Consider the following 21,542-nt stretch of genomic DNA (forward strand, 5'->3'; position numbering starts at 1 on the left):
TCTTCTCGGGGGATGGGGAAGTTAGTCTTTGGATCCAGGGTGAGTCCTAACACACTCCATCCCTGGACCATAGAAAACCAACGAATCCTTACATTCCTTCTTGTTGAGCCCTGAGACCTTCTCAACCCGACCTGCCGGTGGCTGCCATGTTGGTATCTAAGACAAAATCCATCTCTGCCTTCCTTTGTTGATAACAGCTCTGGGGATATCAAGATCCCCTCCCCCCCTTGTCTAAATAAACCAGGGCAATTCCTTGATGTCTCTGATCTTGGTTTTTCCATCCACAGAACAAAAGATTGACTTCTGGAATCTTCGTTCCTTCCTATAAAACCTATGAAAGGGGTTGATAAACATTTATGTAAAGGGCCATATAATTAAGGCTTTATCCTTTGAGTACCAGAAGCTCTGTGCCGCAATGAATCCACTCCTGCATTACAGTGTGAAAACAGCCAGAGACAACATGTAAATGGATGAGCGCCGCTAGGCTCCAGATAAAATTTTATTTGCAACAGGTGGCAGACCATGCTTGCGGATTCCTGGCCTAGGCATTGAATTTTTTCTATTTCCAAGCAAGCCTACCAATCTCCTGCAAACTGTAATTGAGTCTGCTTTTTCTGGTAAGACATGATTTATTTCATTCACAGAAACGGTGAATTTTAATCAGAAACGGTGGTGGTATTCAAATAGGATGAGCCGGATTCCTCTTTGGAGCGCATATCAACTCGAAATAAAAAGTTGCTGAATAGATGAGTTTCCCAAGGCCCTTTGTTCTAAAAGCCATTTTTATTCATCAGTTTGAAGCTTCCTGCTTCTTACCTGTGCTATCTAATGGTATGGAAAATAGTTACCTCTAATATGATGCAAACAATATCGCTAGGAAACTTATGGCCATACTTCTGAAGCCTCATGATTACTGTTAACAGTCTGTAAACAAGTCTGGATGGCGCCTGGCAAAATGCCAGAGGGAGTGGTTTGTGAAGTAACACCAGAGAGCCATTAAGTGTGGAGATTTCTTATTGGTTGACTGATGTATCTAGTTTATGCTAATTAGATAAGCTGTGTGGAATGTATAAATACTGCTCCTGTCCTGCAATAAACGGCTCCTACTCCTGCTGTATCAACGTACACAAGTTATTCGTCACCCCCCGGTTATTTTGCTGCAGCCGGACTGCGGCAGATTACTTCTTTTTTTTTCCTTCTTTCTTTTCCTTCTTCCCCTCCCCCTACCATACTAGGGATTGGACCCAGAAGTGTTTTACCACTGAGCTACACCCCCAGCCCTTTTAATTTTATTTATTTATTTGGTACTGGGGATTGAATCCAGGGGTGTTTAACCACGGAGCCACATCCCCAGCCCTTTTGTTTCAAAATTTTTAAATTCTGAGGCAGGGTCTTGTTAAGTTGCTCCGGGCTTCACCAAGTTGCTGAGGCTAGCTTTGAACTTGCTGTCCTCCTGTCTCAGCCTCCCAAGAGGCTGGGATCACAGCCTGTGCCACCATGCGCAACTTCTTTTTATCTTTACTTTTTTTTAAATTTTGAGACTGGGTTTTGTTAATTTGCCATGGCTGGCCTCGAACTTGAGATCCTCCTGCCTCAGCCTCCCAAGTTTCTGGGATGACAAAAGTGCACCACCTCATCCAGCTATATCTTCTTATGAAACACATTAGAAAATCCATCCGGCTCGGGGCTGTACATTTGAATCCCTGCTTGATCAGCAGTCACCACAGCCTCCTCTTCTCTTTCCCACAATCCCTAGACTGTGAAGACTGGGCTGAGACATCTGGCTGTGTGTCCTGAGGCAGGAGGTGTCCAAGGGTGCTCTGCTGAGCAGCAGCACTGGGCAGCTGTTCCAGAGGACAGGCTTCCAGAGTGGCCCCAGAGGAACGGTCAGAGATATTGGGGACATGCCGTGCTGAAATGCACCGTCTCTGAGAAGTTCTGCCAGAAGGAAGCCTGTTAGATTCTGACCAACTCGGCTCTGTTTTTAAAAAAATGTTATTTGTCCTTTTTAGACCTGCGTGACAGTAGTGCATTTTGACATACTATAAATAACATGGAGACTAACTTATTCTAATTAGGATCCCATTCTTGTGGTTGGACATGATGTGGAGTTTCCCTGGTTGTGTGTTCATATATGAACATGGGAAAGTTCTGTCCCATTCATTCCACTGTCTTTCCTGTTCCCATCCCCCTCCCTTCCCTTTGTTCCCCTTTCTATAATCCAATGAGCTGCTACCCCCCCCACCTTATTATGGATTAGTATCCACATATCAGAGAGAATATTTGGCCTTTGTTTTGGGGGGATTGGCTTATTTCACTTAGCAGGATAGTCTTCAGTTCCATCCTTTTGCCAGCCAATGCTATACCTTCATTCTTTTTTTATGGCTGAGTAATATTCCATTGCATATATAGACCACCTTTTTTAATCCATTCATCTATTGAAGGGCACCTAGATTAGTTCCATAACTTAGCTATTATGAATTTTCAGCTCCTGCTTTTTAGCAGAAACAAATTTGTGTTTTTTGCATAATACCCAGAGAACACCAGTAGGAAATCCTGCTCTAAATGAATATAAAGCACACCACCCCGTCACCACTGACCACTGGTCCACCCCATCACAGTATACTGATAGATACACATGGGAAACTGTGTTCTCTGCATTATCTTTAGGCTCCAATGAGCTGCTTTTCTTTTATCCCCTGGGATAGCCCAAGAGTTTTTCAGATCCAGGCGCAGACCTACTGGGACAGCTCAGAAATGTCTTGCTCAAAACATGTACCCAAATGAAACATCCCACGGTTTCCGAGAGAAGCAGCAAACCTGACTAGTTAGGGGCTGCAGCACCGAGTTCTGTCAGAAGATCCGGTTGTTCACACAGGTGAAAATTGAGAAGGGAAATCAGTGAGAACCAGCCCCATTGCTGAGTTTCCCAGGAGCATTTGTATTCTCCCCTGAGCCCCACGGAGTACAGCAGAGAAAGCGGTAGAAGACGATGAACAGGCAGGAGCTACACTAAGCAGCATTCATCTATTCCCACGTTTACTCATTCATTCATTAAGTGTTTGCTATGTAAAGAAAATGGAATTCAGAAAGGAATTAGCAAGACCCAGTCCTGAACTCCCTGGAGCAAAAAGCCAGCAAAAACAGGTCATTTGAACAATCTGGGCATAAAGAAAAAAAAGGATTAGCATTTACTAGTCCCCATTTCAAACTCTGAATACCCTCTGACCTGTTTTACAGCCTTTTCTGAAGCATCCCCCTCAAACAGAAGCTTATTAGTTTCCAAAGGGAAAAAGATACTGGGGTCAGGAAAGTCTGTCCGTTCCTGAAAATTTATCCACACATTAGCATCATCAAGACTTTGAGAACGTTCTCTGTGTAACTTCATTTAACTTTGTCTTTTACACAATTACTTCATGGAAAACAAACCTTCCAAAGAACAGTTTGGGAAATTTCACATTTCCCAACGGCAAAATAGCAACCTTAAGAGGTAGATACCATTAGTCTCCATTTTACGGATGAGGAAACCAAACCTCCGTTACGTGGAGGGACATGTCCCTGTCAGCACAGCTGGAGCTAGGCATTTGCACCTGACTTTGCTCTGCCTCAAATTGAAATTCTTCCCTGACATTATGGTGGCTTCCTTCTTGAGTGCCTCGTTGTGATTTTCTAATTGGCTGTGGTGGTTAACTAACTCAGCATCTTCACTTTGTACACATGAGTCAATCTGCCATACAGAGCCAGCCTCTGTCACTTGTTGTGACTGATGTCTTCAGGGGAGGCTGTAGCAGTACCAGAATCCTAAGAAATGACAGCAATGGGCACGTCCTTTCCCTGACTCTGCCGCTCCGTAGCTGTGTGACCTTGAGCAAGTGACTTACCCTCTCTGGGCTTCAGCTCTTCTCGTCTGAACATTCAGAATAACTCTACCTAAGGTTGCCATGCAGATTAACAACAGATATAAAAGTGCTCAGCCCAGCGCTGGGCATGCAGAGAACCCTCAGGAAATGGTGGCTGGGGCTGTCTGGGCTGTTAATGGAGCAGCCCGCCCTGGCTGCATTTCTGATGTGGGCCACCGTGGGGCGGCAGAGATTCAGAAGAGAGGCACCAGACGGGACAGTGGGCTCTGAAGTGGCTGTGCCTCTGAGGCCCTCATCTCCTGACGCACTTCCCTGGCTTCTCAATGTCTCTTGCTTTCTGTGGGGTCGCGTCCCTTTCCTCTGTTAGACTCTAATTAGCAGGAGTGACCAGAAGGCGGACACATCTGCCTGACAGCTAATGATCTAAAGAGAGAAATAAAAGGGGACGGCGACAGAAGTTCCCTAAAATAGCCAGGCGTGATGGAGAAGGCCGTCCTCTATCACCGGCTCGATGGGTCCGGCGCGTGAAATCCAAACAGATAAAGAGGAATTACCCTTTCAAGTGCCGGGAAGGGAAAGGCGGGGTTGGGGGCTTCCATGGAAACGGGGTTCTGTTTGCGCTGGGTCTTTTCCACCGAGGACAGGGAAGATAGGCAGGAGAACCAGGCCAAGGGCAAACCTTTCACCTGGACAGCCAGCTAATTAGGGTTGGAAATGCACATGGGCAGGAAGGCTCGTTAGCTAATTAGGAAAATCACCTTCTTCCAGCAGAGGTCAAGGAGAGGAGGGGCAGCTGTTTTTCGGATTGTCCATCAAGCACAGGGAACTACTTCCTTGGGCCTCTCTTTTGAAGAGATGGGGAGCTGAGCTAGCATTGCATGAATGCTTACAGGAAGGTCACAGGGTCAAGTGCACCGTGACTCTTCTCGCTCACTTTCATGCCCTGTTAGTCAATGCACAGAGAAGAACTCAGACCAGCACCGATGTCGAGCCCGAGTGGACACTGACACGAGATCTGGCCACTTGGAACTGCACCCCATTTCACAATGGGGGACCTTGTGAAATCTCTTAGTGCTGCCCAACCTCGGTTTTCTCATCTGCAAAATGGATACCTTTCTATCTCAGATGGCCATTGAAAGGAAGAAATGACTTAATGTATGAATTATGCAAGGGAAGTCAGACCTTCTCAGGTCTGAATCTTGGCTTTGCAATGTCCTTATTGAAGGGATAGGAAAATGGCTCGACTGAGCCTCAGTTTCCTCATCTGTAAATCTGGGATGAGGTAACCACCCCCCACCCCCACCCCTAACATCTTATGATCAGTTCAGGTGATATGTACACAAAGCTCCCAGCATGGTACCGGCCCACAGTAGGTCCTGCAGTTTAGCAAATAGTTTTTAGAGTTATCCCATTTTAGAGGGGGCACTCATGGATGGACACTCTCCTCCCTCCTTTTGGGATTTTTGACAGAACCCATCCTGGGGCAGGGAGTCCTGGAATAGACTTTAGGAGTCTGTGGTCTGGTCCTGGATTTGTCCTCTACTGTGGGACCTTGGGCCAAAGTCACAGCCCCTTCCTAGGGGAAAAGTGACAAGCGATCGTATCCTAGGAGGCTCTGAAAGGCCTTACTAGCGTTTCTCAAAGTTGTGTTCTGGGGCCCAGGAGTCCTGCAGCCCCAAATTTCCCCAACTTTCCGGATGGCTTATGCTACATATTTGAACACCTGAAGGACACATATTGGAATAGGTAACTGAAGGGGGCTCCCAGGACATCACAGCCATAAGGAAGCAATCCCAGCTGTAGTCTTTTCCAACCTCATTCTTATTTCTGCTTCAGGCAAGCAAAGAAAGATGTGATTCCAATGTGCAGAAAAATATCAGCAGAGATAGGCAGATTGCTTAATGCATTATTTGAATGATTGCCCTACTTTCGAAAAAGAAAAAAGAAATCAATGGAACTCAGCTGGTCCAGTAAATGAACCAACTTTGACTTGGGGACCAAAATGAAGAAGCCCTGGAACTCCGGCCAGTGGGAGCATTAGACGTGATGCAGTAGCCTCGGGCTGGCTGTTGGTCTCTGTTGAGCTCTGTGACCTCATGAGACATGGCTTCCCCCCTCCCCCCAGCAGAGGTCTTTGGAAGGGTTACCAGCCTCCTAGTCCTTTTATTAAAATATATGTCTTAAAATTTTTTATTTATATTTTGGGGTACCAGAGATGAACCCAGGGGTGCTTAACCCCTGAGCCCCATCCCCAGCCCTATTGTGTATTTTATTTAGAGATAGGGTCTCACTGAGTTGCTTAGGGCCTTGCTAAGTTGCTGAGTCTAGCTTTGAACTTGCGATCCTCCTGCCTCAGCCTCCAGAGCTGCTGGGATTATAGGTGTGCGTCATCGCGCCCGGCCCTTCTAGCTCTTTTTACGCGCTGTCCTGACACATGCTCTTCCTCATGCATGGGACATGCCTCTGTGTCTCCTCCTTGACGCTAACATCTTATCCTTCATCCTTCAGCTTTGCAGCAAATCCTTCTCCAATGGGCTCTGGACTAAGTGGATTTGTGCCTTCACGCGCTCTCCAAGGATTAAGCCTTTCCTTCCTGGCATTTGTCGCCATCATAACTTTACCCTGTGATCATTGGATATTCCCTAGGAGGCTGTGAGCTCCACAAAGGATGGCTGGGAGTCTGCTCACCGCCACACCCCGGCACCTACCGCAGAAGCAAATATACAGTGGGAGTAAATAATTGGCATATGAATAAAATGACTGTCCGGCTGACAACAGGACTGAGTTAATTAACTGTGACCCAGAGCGAGAGTGCGACCTGCCCAGAGTCACAGCACCATCATCGAGCATGCTGGGAACAAATTCCCAGTCCACTAACTTCTGGTTTGCTGGGCCTCACTGCTTGGTGAGAAGACAGTTCTGTGCGGCCACAGGTGAAGGCTGGCCTCTTGCTGGCCCACAGTCCGTCCTGGTCCTGATAGAGCATCCTGAGTGTGGGCTTTCAGGGAGGGAGGCAGGGTTATCTTGAAGCCACTGTGATGCAAGCCCCCTGCTGTTGTGGGTTAACTCCATCCATTCACTTTGTTGCTTCTCTGCTTTGCAGGCCGGGGCCTGGGCTCCTGGGGATTGGGGTTGGAGAGGAAGGTTGCAAAGAACCTCCTAAACCTCTCCATCAGCTGGCACACCTTTTCTCCACAGCTCCATGTTTTTATTTATATTTTTAATCTTCTTTAAAAGCAAACTGCTCCAGCGACTGCCATCTTCCTGGTGCACACTGTAGCCTGGAAAGTTACAGCCAGGACCAGGAGATGTGGGTGCTCCTGTGTTCTAGAATGTACTGAAGTTTTTTTGAATTATGATTATATAATCACCTTCAGTGCCTAATTGTCACCTCCCTTTTCCTTTCCTTCTGAATCCTGTTTGTCTACTTTTAATGTTGGGGCTGTAGAATGTGGTTGGCAGGTCTCCCTTCTACCACCTAAGTTCACATCTGTGCCTTTGAGCCCGAAGCTGAGTGACCTTGGCAAGTTATTGGACCTCTCTGAGCCTTAGGGTTTTTTTTTTTTTTCAACTCCTTTAACTCTAATATGGGAATAATAAGGATACCATCCATTTTACAGGCTTGATCTGAGCTGAAGTAAGATGGTATGGTAGGATACTTAGCAGAGAGCTCAGCATGCAGGCATGTTTGGTGAATCTGAGTATCCATCGGACCCTGGCATTCCACAGACTTCCCATGTTCACCTTCACACAGATTATGATTTATTATGATTATGTCACTCAAAGTGACAGATCAGGGTACCCCTGTTCAGGACCAAGCTTTAGAAGGTTAAGTAGTTTGCCTGTAGTTCAAGGGATAACTGGCCCTGCATAGAGGGTTTATCCCTTATTAAAAAAAAAGTAGCAGAGGCTGGGTGCAGTGATACATGTCTGTAATCCCAGTGGCTGGGGAGGCCAAGGCAGGAGGATCGCAAGTTCAAAGCCAGCCTCAGCAACTTAGTGAGGCCCTCAGCAACTTAGCAAGACCCTGTCTCTAAATTAAATATAATGGGCTGGGGATGGGGCTCAGTGGTTAAGCACTTGGGCTCAACACTCAGTAGCAACAAATGAAAGAAAGAAAGCAGAGATTTCGAATCAGAAATCTTGAGATCCAACACAGCTCAAACTCCTTTTTTATGGTGTGATCACAGCCAGGACCCTTGGCCCCTCTGATCATCTGTGCCTGTAGTTCCAAAATCATAATCTCGGAGGACAACTGCAATGGCGATGACAATAAGCATTTCCTCACAGTGGGGGTGCCACACATAGCTGGTATATAGGAGTCTATTATTATCAGTGGAGGAGACTCTGATGAAATATGTAGACTCCACTCCCACCTGAGTCTGTACAGAGGCTTCGATTCCAGGGTTATTTGTAGAGAGAACATACAATTAGGTATCCTGTGCACATTCAGTTATATTCTGTTTTTAGAAAAAAAAAAAAAACCCAAGGAGGTACTACCTCGTTTGCAGAAGAGTTAAAATCAGACCATTGACATCTTTCTTGACCAGGCCTTATTTCCTCTTCCAGAGAAGACCTTGAGCAGGTCAAAGTTTCCATCCTGAATGATGCACTTCCCCCTCGACTGCCAAATGCAGGGTTTAGCTCCCAGCTTTTGCTAGCCAATGGGAATGTCACCTGCATCTGAGTCACCGGCTTGCTGTCTTTGCTGGCTTCTGGCAATGCAGTAAATATAACACTGGAGTCCCAGATCCAGCAATTCTCAGAGCAAGCAGCAAATAAATCCATAAAATACCCCCCAAACCCAAAGCCAGTCCACTCCTTTGTGAGCTTCTAGTCATCACGCCGTCCCTTCCCCATGTCACCACAGTCCTGAAGTGACCTCCCCTCCTCTTCCTATCATTGCAAATCCAATATATTCAGAGTTTGGCTTTGCATGGCCTTTCTTCAAGAAGGCCCTTTTCGGGGCTGTAGCTACACATCTACTTGCTTTACTAGGCATGGCCAGCTGGTCTCCTATCTAAGCCATCCTGTGTCTCAGGTTTCCCTTCCAACCACCTGGGCTCCTATGGGGACTGGTAGTCAGGCACCCAAGAGTTGGAAACAGTCAGGTCTCACCTCAAATGCTTGCTCTGTCTCTTACTAGCTCTGCCACCCTTGACCAAAATACTGAGCGCTCTCTATCTGCAGCCTCATTTGTCGAAGCAAGAGTTCAAGCAGTAGCAAGGCCAAGAGCAGAGGCTTGTAATGACTGCGAAAGACTGACACAGGTACTCAGCAAGCACCTCTTCGCCCTATCCCTCCAATGTGATGAGGATTTGCAAAAGTTGAAGCTATAATGTTTCACTGTTGAGGTCGGAGACTACGATTCTAATGCAGTGTGGAGGGTACTGCTCTTTTCTTTTTTTTTCACCTACAACTTTTAATGAATCACCTTCATGATCTTCACAGCTGGATGGGCAGATGGCTCGGTTCACCTGCCCTGTCCGGAAACACAGGAACTGAAGCCATTCAAAGAAGAGGCTGAGCATTGTCTTTCTGGGGTGGGAGCAGCCAAAGACCAGGGTAGAGAAGCAGCAGGTGGTTTTGTAAAGAAAGGGCAAAGGGATTCAGTGTGGTCTAACCCTTCAGAGTTGTTCAGTCACCTCTTAATCTCTTTTGAACCCATCTACTCTGCTTGTCCACTTTCCTGGGGAGGCTCCATCATCTCCAATCTGGACCAGTGAGGTCATCTGCATCCTGTCTTGCTTCTCTTTGATACAGCAGTTCTCCATCCTGGCTGCATACTAAGATCCCCCCAAGAGAGTTAAAAGGCAATAGCAATGTCCCGGCTGCACAAAGACCAACCAAATTAGATATTAAGGGTCGGGGCCCAGGTATCTGGGCATGTGTGTACATGTGCAAGTGTAATTAAAAACAAAACAGGGGCTGGGGCTGTAGCTCAGCGGTAGAGCGCCCGCCTTGCATGTGTGAAGCCCTGGGTTCAATCCTCAGCACCAGATTAAAAAAATAATAAAGATATTGTGCCCAACTACAACTAAAACAATATTTAAAAAACAAAACAAAACCTCTTGAAGTCATTCGAATGCAGCAAAGTTCGGAAACCTCTATCCAAATCCAGTGGTTCTCAATCTTTGCTGCACATAGCAATCCACCAGAGAACTTGTTCAATGACAGAGGGTTGAATAGTAGAAAGTAATAGAAAGGAGATCAGAAGAGTAGAGCAAGCAGAACGGGGGAAGGAGGAGGAGAGGGAAAGGGAAGGTCCCGGGGAATGAGATGGAGCAAATTATGTGGATGCAAACATGGCATAATAAATGCAGCTTTTATGGATAATTACAATGCACTGATAAAATATATTTAAAAATTGAAAGAAAAAAAAAGAGTACTGAGTCTCATCCCTGGAAAGTTTGGGTTCAGTAGGTACGGGGTGAGCCCTGAGAATTGGTACCTGTCTCCCAAGCTCCTGGGGGACGCTGTGGCTCTAGCTAACCCTAACCCCTGCACAGCCGTCTGCTCATCTTTTTCCATTTGCTTCTGTTCCTCTCCTGCTCCACACTCTTTAGTAACTTTCCATTTTCCTTGGCAGTAGGAGTCTGAGATCCTTATCAAAGCTCAGGGAGCTGTCACCATCTGGCTACAGCACAGCTTTTCAACCTCATTTCCCCGCCCGCCCCCCTTCCATCTTGTTTTCTAAGCTCCAGCTATTCTGGACTCCTTCCTCCCTGTTCTCCAACACACCACATCCTTGCCCAGGCCCCTGGGCCATGCGCATGCTCCCCCCTCCTCTGTCACCTTTGTCTGGCTAAACTAAGTCATTAATCCAAGTTCCAGTCTCCATGCTGCTTCCTCTGGCTTCTTCTTGGTCCTAGCCAAGGTCATTTTACCTAGCAGCCTGAACCTCCTCATTTACCACCCCCCAACCCCAGGCAGGATTTGCTGCTTGTCTATTCTCTCAAAGAGGCAAGTGCCTTGTGGATAAAGAGCTCGTCTATATTGTACACTATGAAGATCATCAGTAACTGATGCATGCATGGTAGAAAAGCAAGACGTATCTGCATAGTTAAATTTGAGGTACAGACAATAATATCAACTGAGGGGCTGTTGCATGAGTTAATGACATGTGGGTCCAGGTACTTAGCTGACACGTAGTAGGTGGTCAAGTCATTACTGAAATAGAATTCTCTGTGTGTGTGTGTTTGATGCTGGGGATAGAACCCAGGCCCTTGTGCATATTAGGCACTGTACCACTGAGCTATGTCCCCAGCCGTAAACAGAATTCTTAATGCAAATGGTTTAAATATATATATTGGTACTGGAGATTGAACCTAGGAATACTTAACCACTGAGCCACATCCCCAGCCCTTTTTATATTTTATTTAGAGGCAGGCTCTCATTGAGTTGCTTAGGGCCTCACTAAGTTGCTGAGGCTGACTTTGAACTGGCGATTCTCCTGCATCCATCACAGCTGGATGGGCAGATGGCTCGGTTCACCTGCCCTGTCCAGAACACAGGAACTGAAGCCATTCAAAGAAGAGGCTGGGCATTGTCTTTCTGGGTGGGAGCAGCCAAAGACCAGGGTAGAGAAACAGCAGGTGGTTTTGTAAAGAAAGGGCAAAGGGATTCAGTGTGGTCTAACCCTTCAGAGTTGTTCAGTCACCTCTTAATCTCTTTTGAACCCATCTACTCTGCTTGTCCACTTTCCTGGGTGAGGCTGCCATCATCTCCAATCTGGACCAGTGAGGTCATCTGCATCCTGTCTTGCTTCTCTTTGATACAGCAGTTCTCCATCCTGGCTGCATACTAAGATCCCCCCAAGAGAGTTAAAAGGCAATAGCAATGTCCAGGCTGCACATTGAGTCTCTGGGATTCCAGGAGTGCGCCACTACACCCAGCTAAATCCTTGTTGATTGAATAAATGAAATTGACTAAGTGCAGCAGAAGGGTCAGGAAACATCTGACAAATGTGGCGTGAATAATAGAGGTATCTAGGTTTCTTCATCTGGAAATTGGGATGATAAATACTCTGCTCACCATTTAGAAAATGTTCACTATATACTTGCTTTTGCATTAGCATCTAGGGATTAGGCTACGAGCTGCCAGACTAGGGTAAGCATAGAAATTGACAACTTTCAGGATTCTTAGAATAAATAAGAAGGAGTATTTTTCAAAATCAGTCATATATTGTACACATGGAAATGGTTTTCATTGTTACTAGATGGTGATGATGATGATGATTATCATTATCATTATTTAGTGTTGGGGATTGAACCCAGGGCCTCGTGCAGGCTAAACTCTATCTGGCCTACACCTTCAGCCTAGTCATTCCTTTTTCTTGGATCTAGGGATTGAACCCAGGAACCTTAGCACCTAAGGCACATCCCTAGCCCTTTTAAAAATATTTTATTTAGAGACAGGATCTTGCTAATTTGCTTAATGCCTCAATAAGTTGCTTGCTGAGACTGGCTCGCGATCTTCCTGCCTCAGCCTCCCGAGCCATCTAGTCATTGTTTTTTGAACTTATTTTTTATTTTTTGCAGTGCTAGGCATCAAACCCAGGCCCATGCATATGCCGGGCAAGTACTCTACCTCCAAGCCATTCCCAAGCCCTGGTTTTAGTTTTTACTAATTTTGCAAATTCTGTTCCAGCAGACAATTTGATGGAAAATAATCACTTTTCCAAGATGAGCCAAAGTTGATTTATTCTCTGGAGCTTTTGATATTTATGGGAAAGATCCTTTTTTGGTGCTTTGAAAACTTTTGTCCTTTCAGTAGCAACAAGTCTTGATTAAAAAAAAAAAACTATAGAGGGCAAAAGTAAATGTGCTCAAAAGAAAGTCCAGAAGAATCCAATGTCTACATTATCTGTAAGAAAATTGAATGCTTTAGCTAAATACCATTGCTCTTTATTTTAAGGGGAAGTGAACTTCATTTTGAGACATTGATAATGTAGTATGAACGTTGCTTGCAAGATCAAAATGAAATCAAGCTTTATAGTTTCTGAAATTAGGGCTGTAGTGACTGTGTGTGCACGCAGGTGAGTGTGTGCGCGTGGGTGTGTGCTCGTGAGCATGCATCTTTGAGTGTGTAAGAGAGATCTTAAGCAGTAGCAAGCATTCAAATCGACAAGTCAAAGAGCTACCCATGCCAATTAAAGTTGAGGAGAGGAAGTGCCTTTTCCAGGGCGTATGAGAACTGTCACACATGCTGCTGTTTCCTTCGAGCAGCGTGTCACAAATACAAGACGTGCTTCATTTCCATTTCCAGGCTGATCATTACCCAAGCACCTGGTAGCAGTTGGGTCTATTCACAAAGTCTACCCACATATATCATTATCTCATTTGGCTTGCCCTGAGGGTGTGTCTACCATGCTGTACCCATTGTTGAAAGTCAAAAATATTTATAAAGGGTAGGTTTCACCTTGATGAAGACCTGTCAAAAGAACAATCAGTGTGTAGTATTAAATCCATAACCAAGGAGATGTATTTTTTTAATTAGTTCTTTTAAAAGTTATCTGTGGGCAAGAGGAGGAGGTAATATTAAAAGAAGGAGGCTTAGTGGGCACAGTGGTGCATGTCTGTGATCCTAAGGGCTCGGGAGGCTGAGGCAGGAGGATCATGAGTTCAAGGCCAGCCTCAGCAACTTAGTGAGGTCCTGAGGAATTTAGTGAGGACTTGTCTCAAAATAAAAAAAATAAAATAAAAATAAAAAGAGTTGGGGGATGTGGCTCAGTGGCTGAGTGCCTCTGGGATCAATCCCTGGTTACAAAAAACAAAAACAAAAACAAAAGAAGGAGGGCCCATATTCTCCAATAGGTGGGAGAAAAAGAATGACTAAAAAATACAAAATTATGTCATCAGCATTTATTAAGTGCCTCCTGCATAAAGTATTACTGTATTATGTGCTGTAGGAAAGCAAAAGCATCAGGTATCATTTATTCTATCACACATACCAGTTCCTAATTTACTTGTTAGAATATACCAATGCCTAACTCTTGCTATGTTCAACAAGTTGAAAGACGATTTTGTATTTTTAATGAAGTTGAGGTCAATAATTCCACATCAATTATAATCAAGGGTAATCATGTATTATACTGAAAACATAAGTAAATATTGAGGAAGCAAATTTTAAAAAGGAGATGAATTAATAAGAAGAGGTTAATTTAGTCCATTGAGATTTAAGCCTGAAATCTCAGTGGCTTAACACAACAGTTTATTTCTTGCCTAATCTACCTGTCTGTTGCTGGTTATGGAGGACTGTCTTCCACACAATCACTCAGGGACCCAGGCAGATGGAAGGACCCTGTTTTGCATCTCTGTTCTCCCAACATGTGGCCTCCAGTCTTAGGGGAACAGGACGACATAGGCCATGGAAAATTCATAGCCTGTTTGTTATGGAACTGATAATATGGCCCTGACCTAACTGCAAAACAAACTGGAAAATTTGTAAAAATACATGAAATATTTCATAAGCATTACTTGTCTCTGGTGTACACGCATGCATGCACGCAAACACACTACTATGGATTCTGGTGAAAATGCCTTAAAATATAAAATCTAGCTGGGTGCAGTGGCACGTGCCTGTAATCCCAGTGGTTTGGGAGGCTGAAGCAGAAGGATCATGAGTTCAAAGCCAGGCTCAGTAACAGTGAGGTGCTAAGCAACTCAGTGAGACCCCATCTCTAAATAAAATACAAAATAGGGCTGGGGAGGTGGCTCAGTGGCCGAGTGCCCCTGAGTTCAATCCCTGGTAATCCCTCCCAATATAGAATCTACCTTGAGTATCTGGGAATTGCTAGATTCTCTATTTTACCTGGCCTGTGTGGACAATTCTACATCAATTCCAATTAATTCAAGTGAACATGGTGTAACATAATTAAATTTGCATCAAGAAAGGCAAATATGACCTTGGCTTAGAGAAAGGATGTAGAAGTCCTCTTTTCTGAAAGAGAATCCTGAAAATAAGCGATATTTTAACCGGCATAAATTAATACAATATTGACAGAAATATACATGTCCAGCATTTGGGAAGTTCAGATCAAGATGGCCCTCACGATCACAAGGTTCACATAGCCTAATTTCTTCTCAATGTGCCAATCAGTTCCCAGACTGAGAAACACTTGAGTGGTAGACCACCATCCAGACAGATGACTTCTCAACTCTCAAAATTTTATTTGTAATTCAGGTTCAGACAAATGTTCTGTGAAACCAGTTTTAGGGTCACTTAGTTCATTTGTTGATGTTGCCTTTTAACATTTGCCAAAGCTCCTAAGTTGATTTTTCTTTGAGGCGATTATAGCAAATCCACTCTCCCAATAAATTACTATAAAATCTCAAAAGGAACAAAAATTTATCCAACAACCTCAATTAATCACCTTTAAAACAGGAACTGACTTTCATGGAAAAGTACTTACATGGAAAGTAAGTTTGCAATGGGAATTATGTTTTGAAAAGCAATAACAAATGTGTCAAGGTCAATACCCTGGCCCCTTTTATGCAATGGTGCTAGATATAAAATTGATACCTATTGGCAAATTGCACAATGATACCTATTGACAAATCCTTGTTGTATTGTAAGTTAGGAGAGCAGGAAAAAAAAAGACATTTTTTTTGAGAAATAGTTTTAACATTAACTGAAACTCAATTGATTTTTAGGTTAATAGCTCAGCTAGTGCCTGATTCAAAATAGTGACTCTTATATATTTGTTGGATGATTGTCTACAAATATTTTGTCCTCCATGTATCAGGGAACCCTCAGTGTTCTAAACCAATCTGTGTGTGTGTGTGTGTGTGTGTGTGGGTATATTTTGCATCAGGGATTGAACCCACGCATACTCTACCACTGAGTTATACTTCTGCTTCTCCCTTTTCCATATAAGAGATTGAAACCAGGGGTGCTTACACTGAGCCAAATCCCTAGCCCTTCTCTAGTTTTTATTTTGAGACAGGGTCTCACTAATTTGCTTAGGGCCTCACTAAGTTGCTGAGCCTGGCCTCAAACTTGTGATCCTCCTGCCTCTGCTCCCCTAGCTGCTGGTATTACAGGTGTGCACCACCACACCTGGTAGTTTTTATTATTATTTGTTTATAATTGAAAAATTATCCTGTGCACTTCATTGTCCAACATATAATAACTATCATTGTCAAATCGACTCATAAAGGGATGATTGTATCAGCTGCTTATTCATTTGACTCAATACGAATAAGAGAATCATCTAGAAGTCTATGGTTCAAAGAAAATGAGATACCCAAAATACACACAGAAATTCTTCAAAAAGGTGAAAGGAAAGTGCAGAGATTATCCTTATTGCTCCTGGTATCTCACCTCCTTTTAAATCCTACAGGTATTTTGCTGACATTTCCACCAAATATGTACTCCTATAATTTCTCATTGGGAAAGTCTGCCATAGAGATATCAAATCAAGATGCCACGAGGCCCCTGCTGCTTTCCGACGGGGCTTAATGGATTCTGTCTCCACAGACTGACATGTGCAGTTGAGTTGGAAAACATCTGATGAAAAAATGGAGAGTCAACATATGCAGCCAGCCTGCGCAGAGCAAGATAATGCCCGGGGTGACAGCCTGTGGCTTTGATGTAGGATGGTTGGAAGGGATCTTACATTCCTGATAGGAAGCCAGACACGCACCCGAAGAGCAGAAAATTCTGAAAAATTCATAAGCTTCCTAATCATTAATTATTAATCTCTAAGTCAACAAGCACTGGGCAATTTAAAACTGACCAACCCTGGAGAGCAGCCAGGGATCGGAGCTACCTCCCTCTGCAAACCCTCCGGAGTGATTAATATCATGGCAACCTTCGGTTTCTTATCAGAAGAGCAAGGCTGCAGAAACCCAGGAGCCGGTCTTCAGCTTATGCGGTGACATTCCCCATGGTAATTTATAAGATGAAGGCATCATGTCTTCCCCTAGCTACAGTGGTCCCACCCTCCTCCCCATTCAAAAAAAAAAAAAAAAAAGAGGTTTAGGTTCAACACTAAAACTCAGATTTCTTTCTTTTCTTTTTTTTTTTTTGGTCCCAGGGATTGAACTCAGGGGCACTCGACCATTGAGCCACATCCCCCAGCTCCATTTTGATTTTATTTAGAGACAGGGTCTCACTGAGTTGCTTAGCACCTCACTTTGGCTGAGGCTGGCTTTGAACTCGTGATCCTCCTGCCTCAGCCTCCTGAGCTGCTGGGATGACAGGTGTGCACCACTGCACCCGGCAAGTTGAGATTTCTTTCTGACAAAATCCTACAATCTCCATGGGTGGGTCAGTGGGTTCTTACCCAGGTTTGGAGAGCAGAGCGATCCCCCACCATCCCCAGGGACATCTGATAAGTCGTGGAAACAGTTTTGATGTCATGACATGGGGAGAAGCGCTATATTGGCATCTAGTAGGTAGAAGCCAGGGATGTGGCTCAGCATCCTGTAATGTACCAGCCAGCTCACGGTGACAAGGAATTATCCTGTCCAAAATGTCAGCAGGGCTGAGGTGAGAGCCCTGCTATAGATGCTGACCTCGGGGAAGCAAGATGTTTGCCCTGACAACATGTGATTACGGAGGCAAAGAAAAAGTTGTTAAACTGACATGGAGGCTTAACTCCGTAGTGTTAATCCTCTAGCTGTTAAACCCTTTCTAATATTGCCAGCTGGACTGACAGCTAAAATAATTTGAGTAAGGAAAGAGACAGAGTGGGAATTTTGCAGCCAGGCGCGGTGGCACTCGCTTGTTATCCTAGCAGCTTGGGAGGCTGAGGCAGGAGGTTGGCAAGTTTGAGACCAGCCTCAGCAAGTAAGCGAGACTGTCTCTAAATAAAATATAAAAACGGGGTGGGGATGTGACTCAGTATTAAAACACCCGAGTTCAATCCCTGGTACCTCAATAAATAAATAAGATAAAAATAAAAAGGGCTGGGGATATGACTCAGAGGTATAGGACCCTGGGGTTCAATCCCCAGTACCAAAATAAATAAATGAATATATAAAATGAAAATAATTTTCTTTATGTAACATTTCAGAAGCAGAAAATGTCTATGCTTTCCAACGGATGGAACAACAACAACAGCAACAAAAATCTAAATTTATTTCAGAAATTCAGGTGTTGACGGAGGGAGTCAATGGATTGATCAACTGATAGCAGTGGGCAGAGAGGTGTCCTTTGTCCCTAACAAGAGAAATATGTTTGTAACTGTAAACCTGAGAGCTGTTGTCTTGAATTTCTGGTGCTTTTTATTTGAAGGGAGATGAGGGAAATCAATATACACTCCATATCATACCATTAAAAAAAAAGAGTTGTTGCTGATCTGCAGACAAGCAGAGGCAAATAAAATCCCTAGATTTCATAAGAGCATATATTTGAAGATGAGTCATTTCCACTCTTTCCGTTTGTGCCTGTGTGTGAAGTCCATTTCATGATGGTACCTTCCCCATCTTGCACTGGTGGTCCAAGGTAAGTAACATTCAACTAACTCACTTGCATTTGAGTGTGTATTTCAAGAGGACCATTTATTTAACATTCTGCACATAGATAGCATCTTTTGCTGAGGGAGCTTCCCAGAATGCACCAGGTGATCAGGCAGGAGTGTTTTTAAGCCCTCAGGGACCTAGGGAATTTGTCATCATTATAAAAGCCTTTTGGTCTTGTGCTTCTGCCCACACTGTGATGGCCGAGAGCTGCTGGCCTCAGGCTAGTTCTTAATGACATAATTGTGATGATGGGGATGGCTGAGGGCTGCCACCAAGAAGAACAGCTGCAGCATCTGTCCAAACAGCCTGGGAACAGCCATCAGGAACGGGTTTCTTCTTTCATGACCACAGGCTTGCAGCTCGGAACACCACAAGCAGCTTTGCTTATGGCAGAGAAGAGAGATCAACTGTCTTGTTTGCGTAGATTAGGGTTGAGGGGGACCAAAGCCCGGGGTGGGGGTGGGGTTGGCAAATCCCTCCCATCTGTTCTTGTTTTTCTAAGGGGCTGATGTCAGAGAATAATTGAAAATGGCTAAAAAATTCACCACTCAAAAGGAGGAGAAAAAAAAAACCAATGCCCTCGATATCAGTTTGTAGGTCTGTAAGTTCACAGTGACCTTCTCAGAGAATCTGCGAAAATGTTTTACAGGGAGCCGGAAATACTACCAAGTGCATCTGATTCAAGTAGAAATGACTTCTGTCATAGCTGGGGCATTTTACTGGGTGACTCAATAGATTCTAAGAAAAAAAAAACAAACAAAAAACACTTCACTGATTCCAAGTGAAGGAATTTCTTCCTGTTTCTAATTAAATGACAAGAAGGTGACAATCAGAAAGGGAGGCCTCAGAGACCCCAGGGTGCCAGGATTTTAGGGTCAGGAAGGATTGGATTCAATACTTCAAAATTTCTTCTCTTTTCTTTTTGGTACTGGGGATTGAATCCAGGGGTGCTTAATTACTGAGCTACACCAAAGTCCTTTTTATTTTTTATTTTGAAGCAGGGTCTCACCAAGTTGTTCAGGGCTTCACTAACTTGCTGAGGATGACCTCGAATTTCTGATCCTCCTTCCTCAGCCTCCCAAGCCGCTGGGATTACAGGCATGCACCACCACTCCCAGCTATATTTTAAATTTCAAGGTGATTACCATATCTACTTCAAATTTCTGTTAATATATTCTATCGTGTAATTTTAAATCTTGTCCTTATATTTCAATATCATGTGTTGAGTTTTTTAAAATGTTGCTTCCTGGTTATTGTTCACTTTTTATTTGATTTTGTTTCCATCTTAACACATCTATGGTAAAAATCCATTATTATTATACTTTTGTACTTTTTCTTTCTTATTTTATTTTTTTACAATTTAGAACTTTCAAAGACAGTATCCTATCTGGACTGCTCTAGAGCACCATGAAGCAGGCAGAACTGAAATAAGCCAGACCCATCTTTGCAGTTGAGGAAATCAAGACCCAGAAAGGTAAAGGAAATTCCTAAAATAAATCATCCACTGAATCCCGTTATCCCTTCATTCACTCAGTCACCAGGTACTGAGCACTCTTTGTTCAGTGCCAAATCACATGACACTGGTGAGTGGTGGGGCACTGTGGTCAGAATGTGTTTGGAAGCAGGACTTAATAAAAGCCTTCAAGTGAGGTTTCTCAGTTGCAGTACTATTAACATTTCAGAGTGGTTGCACCAATTTGCAGGCCCGCCAGCGATATATGAGTGCACCTTTTCTCCCACCTCCTCATCAACATTTATTGTACTTATATTGATAATTGCCATTCTGATTGGACTGAGATGGAGTGTCACCCAGTATTTCACCCAGTGGTCCCACTCTTCAGGCTATACTCAAAGGACTTAAAATCAGCATTCTACAGTGATGCAGCCACGTCAGTGTTTATAGCAGCTCAATTCACAGTAGCTAAACTATGGAACCAACCTGGGTGCCTTTCAACAGATCAATGGATAAAGAAAATGTGGTCTATATATACAATGGAATATTACTCAGCCATAAAGCAGAATGAAATTATGGTATTTGCTGGTAAATGGATGGAACTGGAGACTATCACGCTAAGTGAAATAAGCCAATCCCAAAAAACCAAAGGCCAAATGTTCTCTCTGATATGCAGATGCTAATACCCAACAAGGGAGTGGGGAGGGAAGAAAAGAAGTTCATTGGATTAGACAAAGGGGAATAAAGGAAATGGAGGGGGATGGAATAAGAAAGACAGTAGAATCAATCAGAAATAACCTTCCTGTGTTCATCTATGAATACACAACCATGAAACTCCACATCATGTCCAACCACAAGAATGGGAAGTTACACTCCATGTATGTATATAATATGTCAAAATACATTCAACTGTCATGTACATCTAAAAACAACAAATAAAAATGCTTTTAAAAGGTTTTTGCTCAGGCTGACATTTTAGAAATTGCCATACCTGGAGGCTCTCTGTCACCTGTTCTTCCTTTTCAAGAACAATCCACACAAGAGAACACAAATCCCTCAACATCTGAGTGGCAGAAGGGGCTGGGTATACTGTGACTCCCTGTCCATGATGCAGTCCTGGTAGCACAGGAGATGACATAGGAAGAGATGAAGAGGAGAAACCAAGTTGACATTGTTAGCACGAGTTCCAGGAAAACAAAAAAGATCTTTCCAGAATGTGAATAAGAGTAAAACTATGACAACTGATCTTCTTTGACTTTCTTTGTTCCTAGGTTGTGATGTGACAGCTTTCAAGAACTTTAGTGATATTTATTTGTGGGAAAATTTCCTAGCTCTAACAATGAATGCATCTCGAATGAGGAAGACCTGACATTTGATTTCCCTCCTCTTTATTAAGAGTTTTCTCTAGGCAAAACAGTGCAATTAATTTTTCCAAGCTGCACCTGAGCTGGAAAAAAAAAGCATTCCCCTATTACATTTTTCCCATTATTACCTTGGATGGATTATGAACCCTCTCCCTGTAGTAGGAAATATGAACTTACAGAGACTCTATGCAATGAACTTTAAAAGCATAATGTAAACATAATTAAGAGATAATGCTGAGAATAGAATGTCATCTTGAGACTGTGACCTCCAATTTCTGCAAAGTGTGGAAGGAGAAGGGAACTAATATTCAGATATATAGGTTGGGTGTCAGCCAAGACCTTCAGTGGAACACTAGTGCCCCCGGGGGGCTTCTGGGGTGATAACTGAATCATTGCT

At 43.8% G+C, this 21,542-nt stretch overlaps 1 protein-coding gene across 1 annotated transcript in view; it reads right to left on the minus strand.

Annotated features, from left to right (window-relative positions):
* The window catches only part of Cadps (calcium dependent secretion activator), a 468,098-nt gene that overhangs the window by 272,081 nt on the left and 174,475 nt on the right, over positions 1-21,542 (minus strand).

The sequence above is a fragment of the Marmota marmota genome, unplaced genomic scaffold (assembly GCF_001458135.2).
Source record: "Marmota marmota marmota unplaced genomic scaffold, marMar, whole genome shotgun sequence".
Lineage (NCBI taxonomy): Eukaryota > Metazoa > Chordata > Mammalia > Rodentia > Sciuridae > Marmota > Marmota marmota.